Here is a 6,000-nt window from a genome sequence, read left to right on the forward strand (position 1 = left end):
TCCTAGACCTAGCACAGTGAAGATGCTCCACAAGCATCTGTTCATCTGTCTGGCAGAAATGATGTCATACCTCACTAGGGCCTCTCTTGCTTCCTCTTTCTCCCTCTACCCCTTCTCAGCCCAGAGCTGGGACAAGGAGAGCAGGGGGCTCTGGGCAAAACCCATCACGGAATTTACAGACCCAGTTTTCATCCCAGGTCCTCCTGGAATGGGGTTGGATCCCTTATTCTCCAAAGAAGGGTGCAGGTGGGTAACCCACCATCCTTCATCCCTTTGCCTTTCTGGGCCTGTGCCGCTGGAGAAAACCCTAATTCCCGGTTGCCATGACAACAGGAGGCGCGGTGGCTCCCAGCAGGGGTGGGGGAGTGGAAGAGAGCATCTGGCAGTGCCCACTTTAGGACTGAATGCTACTGGGCTCTGGGGGTGGGGGAGCCACGATATCACCTCCTCCCCCTAAAAAGGTCACTAGAGTAACCACTACCTGATTTTAATGAAATCCTCTCTCCTGCTATCACCTGCCCAGGCCTAAGCAGGTCATCTGAGCTCCCTGATACTTGTAATTTCAAGTAGCAGAAATTACAAAAGTGGAAGGATGGCTCCCCTTCCTCCTGGATCTGCCCCTGAGGACAAGGAAGAAAGGAGCTTTGGGGGAGAGGAAGGACATCCCCTGTCAGGCTAGCACACAGGCTGGGAGCAATGCCCAGGATCCACTGCGCCAGCTAGTGCCCTGGGCACAACCCCTGCCACCCCTATTCCTAGAGAGCATCAGAGAGGGATCCCTTTCTCCCCACCCCCCAACCCCACCCCCGGCCCAGCCCTCGTCCTGAGGACCTGGAACCTGCAGCTCTCTCCAGATGGTACTACTTACTCTCCCAAGTCCTACTTCCCCAGAGGGCGGAGGGTGGGAAGAGGCAGGGAAGATCCGGTCCCCAGAAGTCTTGCTCAGCCTGCCTGGGTTTTCTCCCTGAGGAGTCGGTTCCCACGAGCATTGGCTAGCTCTGCCCTACCCCCACCCAAGCCTCTGGGAGGGCGGGGCCGGCTGTGCCCACAGGAGAACAGCAGTGCCAGGCGAGCCGGCCTGGCTCCGAGTCAAGGTCCGGAGCCCAGGCAGCTGAGAACTCGCACCTCAGCTTCCAAAACCCTGGGCCCACGTGCCCTCTCACCCCTATCTCCAGGCTACCCACACCACCCAGGGTCGGCAGCCGATGTGGGCCCACCGAGAAAGGGGGATGTTTCCTCCAAGCTCTGTCAATACGCGTACAAAGAGATATAGAGAAGAAAGGTCCGACAAAGGAGCTTTGAAGAGCGACAGGTCGTGGGGAGGGGTAGACAGACTGAAGGATGGGGTCTAGCGGTCAGGCGGGCCTGCACGCACCGACGATCAGAGCGCCCCCGCCCCGAGCCCAGCCCTAAAACGCTGGGCGCTAGGACCTGGGAGGAGGGGGGTGTGTTTCGAGCCATCAAAGAAGACTCTCTGCGTGCGCGCCCGGCGGAGACTAGGGGATGAGGTCACTGAATGGCTGCACAACCCCCCCCCCCCAACCCCCGCCCGCGTCCTCACGCTCCCCGCTCTGAGTTGACCTAACTTTCTGGCCCTGACTCCTCGCTCCTGTCACCGACCCCTTCCCAGGTCTCCAGATCCTAGTCTTGGCCCCCGACCCAGACCCGCCCCCTCTACAACCTGGGAGGCGAAGAAGCAGCACACCCCCTTCGCAGGACCCCCTCCCAGGAGAGACTGAGGTGTTAGCCTCCCAAGGTGGCAGGGGAGCCAAGGGGACGCACACAACCTCCGTCTTGCGCCCCCACCCCCGCAAGAGCTAATAACGCGGTTCTTACGTAATACCCGGCTCCGAAGTCCCCAGAATCCGCACAGTCCCCGGAGAAGCCGCACGGACACTCGGGCCCCCGCACAGCTCACCAGGCTCTGTGCCTGACGTCACTTAGGTGCCCTCACCGCAGGGGCGGGGGGCCAGTGTCCACGGGCAGCGAGGTCTGATCTCTCTCTAGGAGCCCGGAGAAAGGGGGAGTGGGGGCGGGAGGGTGAGAGGGAGAGAAGGGGCGGGAGGGTGAGAGAGAGGGGAGGGGCCGGAGGGAAGAGGCCAGGAGAGGTGTGACGCAGAGAAAGGGCCCCAAGTGCCGTGCCAGGACCAAGAGGGCCCTCGGGTGGGTACTGACCCGGGGGCCGGGGGGGGGCCTACCTGCGCCGGGAGAGGCCCCAAGCTCCGGCGGCTCCCGCGCAGCCGGGCGCTCCGCGCTTATTGCTTGTCAATCGCTACCCCGGCTCTTAAAGCGGCGAGGCCTCCTCTGCGCGAAGGGGCGGAGACCGAGAGAGGAGGTGAGAGGGAGGCGGATACGGACGCCGCGGGACCACCCGCAGGAAAGTAGCCTTTCCGAGCAGCTAGTGGGTAGGCGGGGAGGTGGTGACTTCGGAGACACTACACTGCCCACGATTCCCCGACCCGCAGCTGGCTTCCTACTCGGGGAAGCAAGGACTGGGACCGGTACCCACTAGTCCCTCGGCGCCCAGCGATTCCCTTAAAAGGGCGATGGTAAGAGACCCGCCCCCTTCTCTCAGGTTAGACGCACGTTCCAGTTCAAGGCTTGCCTCACCTTTCCTCATCATCCTGCTTCCCAACTGGGTAAGGGAGCAGGAGGAGTTTAGGGAGACCCCTCAAGGAGCAGGAGACCCATCCCCATAGGACCTCAAACTCAGGAGCAGCTTTTAAGGATTCATTGGTGGATACCTGGATCCCAGACTCGCTAGGCGAATTTGCAAAAAAAAAAAAAAAAAAAAAAGTGGGGGGGCCGGGGTCGCTGAGACCCTATTTCAAGCCTGGACCGGAGAGCTGGTCCATACCCCAGTCTACGGAATACAGAACAAGGTGACTCGCTATCCTTCTTCGTGGTTCCATCTCAAGAAATAGACAAACCCAGTTGCCCGCCTTCACCCCAGCTTCTGGCTCCACTGTAGACCTGCACTTCGTTCCAGCCTTGGAGTACTGAAAGCTCAGCCCGAAGATTACGCTTCGCTAAGCGCGCGGTGCATTCAGGGTCAGCCAAGGTAATACTCTGGCCGCGGTATTCCCCGCCCTGCACCCTCTCCAACTGCTTTCTAGAATATGCAGATCTCCTAAGATCAGAAATGCACTGCATTCTGGAAACTTGCTTGGAAATCTCAGAAATGGGTTTGACTTGGAAACTGATCCTGGAAGCAGGGGGGACTGGTCCCCTTGTTGCAGGAGACTCAGCTTGCCCTGAGCTCCGGCGATCATACGTTTGAGTATTGTTGTTTAGTCACCAAGTCTTGTCCGACTTCTTTGCGAACCCGTGGACTGTAGCCCGCCCGGCTCCTCTGTCCATGGGATTTCCCAGGCAAGAACACTGGAGTGGGTTGCCATTTCCTTCTTCAGGAAATCTTCCCAACCCAGGGATCAAACCTGCGTCTCCTGCATTGCAGGCGGATTCTTTACCACTGAGCCACGGGGGGAAACCAGGTTTTAGTATAGGTAAAGAGTCTGCCTGCGGTGCAGGAGACCTGGGTTCGAGCCCTTGGTCAGGAAGATCTCCTGAAGAAGGAAATGGCAACCCACTCCAGTATTCTTGCCTGGGAAATCCCATGGACAGAGGAGCCGGGCGGGTTACAATCCATGGGGGTCACAAAGAGTCGGACACGACTGAGCGACTAAGACAAGCACACAACACAAGCCACAAAACCACTGCCATGCTCTACAGAAAGCCCTGAGGTTTTTCGGTGGTGTCCTCCCTTATTACTGAGCAAGGACAGGAAAGTTAGCTAGCGACCCCAGATGGCAGGGACTGGAATTACAGCCTTCCGTCTCCAACCAAAGAACTCGCTGGAGCAAAATGCTATCTGCCCTCTTTTCTGCCTTCAAACCAAAAGATCTTCCTAATTCAGTTTAGGAAGAAGTCCCTGGGAGTTTCCTGGTGGTCGAGTGGCTAAGACTCTGCGTCACCAATGCAGGAGGCCAGGGGTTCGATCCCTGGTCGGGGAAATAGATCCCACATGCTGCAAAAAGAACAGGAGTAGCCAAATAAATTAAAAAAAAAAAAAAAAAAGGAAGTAGTCCCCTTCGCATCATGAAAGCTACCCTCCACTCTAGCCTGTCCACCTGGCTATTTAGTGGTGGGGAAGAGGAAGCATCTTGAATCTCTCCATAGTATTAATTACTTCTCAGTCAGGCAACTATTACCCCATAGCAACATACAGCAAACTTTTAGTTTCATTCAAGATCCCCAGAACAAGGATCCCTGATTTTGGCCCTCTAGGAAGATGGAGCCCAATTCATCACTCTTACCAGCCACCTCCTTGCACTCCCCTGCCCCCCATTAGTCAGTCAGCAAGCATCTCTCTTATAAGGGCCTTACAGAATGCCAGCTCCTCACATCTGTTCAAGACCTTACAATTGATAAATTGTTTAATTCTCACAACAGCCCCATGAGGTTACAGAGAGAGGAGAAACATTTCCTGATACAGAGTAGGATGCTCTTATTCTGGTCCAGATAGGGTGCCAACCTCACTGATACTGTCAGATACCAGCTACAGGGCCAGCATCAGTGATTCCTGAAGGTGGAGGTCCGGAAGGGGGAATGTCAGACACAAAAGCACTTTCCAGCGGTACAACTGAATGTCATAATAGACATTCACAATAGACACACATAATGTGTTCTAAGCAGGGCCCCAAAGGAATGAGGGTGTTACTGATGGGATATAGGGTAGCTGGGGCAGGAAGCAGGTTTGAGGGGTCCACAATGCATTCCATGGTAGTTAGAGACTGCCCCCTCTGCCGGTGGGATGGAGGAACGGGGGGAGTAAGGAGAAATGAGGCGGTGGGGGTGGGGAGGAGACAGGTGGAAAAGTGAGAAGAATGAGTCCTCTTCCTCTGAGGTCTGTATTTAGCTCGGTCTTCTTCCCTGCCTCCGCCCCAGAGGTCACAACGGTGCAGGCAGTGTTTCTGCTTACCCTCAAATAGAGATATTCCTCTGGTGGATATTCATTCCAAGGCTTCGGGATTCAACGCACAGAAAGAGATAAAATTCGGAGCGGCTGTTCTAAATTTTCAGCGGAAGTGAAGTGAAGTGAAATAAGTCCCTCTGTCGTGTCCGATTCTAGCCATGGAATTCTCCAGGCCAGAATACTGGAGAGGGTAGCCTTTTCCGTCTCCAGGGGATCTTCCCAACCCAGGGATCGAAGCCAGGTCTCCCGCACTGCAGGCGGACTCTTTACCGGCTGAGCCATCCGGGAAGCCCTAAAAGAGCCTATATTGAGTGATGTTGCACTTCCGGTGATGACCAGCAGGGGCCGCCAACAGTTACCCCGAGTCTCTTTCTACACCCACCCGCTCCAATCCCTTAGCCCACTACCGCAGAAATTCACCAGTCTTGTTTTAGAAGCCTTTTCTACTGTCTGTTATCTCTCAGTTAAAACAAAAAAGTTTAGAACCATCACTGTAAGCATACTTATATTTATATATTATTATATGCATGCTACTGAACTATTAATATGTATATTAAAAATCACACTCAAAAATTCTAACGATTATTTTTAAACTATAAATAGAAGTTCCAGTATTTTCTTACCACACCCTAAAGGATCATCTGATGCACCCATAGGTGCACAGGTGCATCCCCCACTTCAGAAACCAAATTTCTAAAGAAAACCAAATTTCTATGAGAAAAGATGGTCTTATTCTGTTCCAGATAGGGTGCCAGCTTCACTGATACGGAGTCAGATACCAACTTCAGCACTAGCATAACCGAAGCCTCAACAGGGCATCTGGACAGCTAGCTGTGGCCCCCCCTCCAGGATCAAACCAAATTCTCCCTGGAGAACCAAGTGTTCTGGGCCCTGACTCGCATCACAGCCTCAGACAGCCTGAAACCCCCTCCACCATCATCAATCACCCGCCAGCCACACACCAACCAGCCCTGCCCCCACATCAGATACCAGTCTAGAGGTCCAAAACTTCTCCCAGAAGCCGC

At 54.9% G+C, this 6,000-nt stretch overlaps 1 protein-coding gene across 1 annotated transcript in view; it reads right to left on the bottom strand.

Moving 5' to 3' along the window:
- The window catches only part of MPP2 (MAGUK p55 scaffold protein 2), a 30,734-nt gene extending 25,737 nt beyond the window's left edge, over nt 1–4,997 (bottom strand). The window contains exon 1 of the mRNA XM_061144161.1: nt 4,982–4,997. The gene's annotated coding sequence lies outside the window, so the exon portion shown is untranslated. The remainder of the gene's footprint in view (nt 1–4,981) is intronic.
- Between the last annotated feature and the right edge of the window lie 1,003 nt (nt 4,998–6,000).

Source organism: Dama dama, chromosome 5 (assembly GCF_033118175.1).
Source record: "Dama dama isolate Ldn47 chromosome 5, ASM3311817v1, whole genome shotgun sequence".
In the NCBI taxonomy this organism is placed as follows: domain Eukaryota; kingdom Metazoa; phylum Chordata; class Mammalia; order Artiodactyla; family Cervidae; genus Dama; species Dama dama.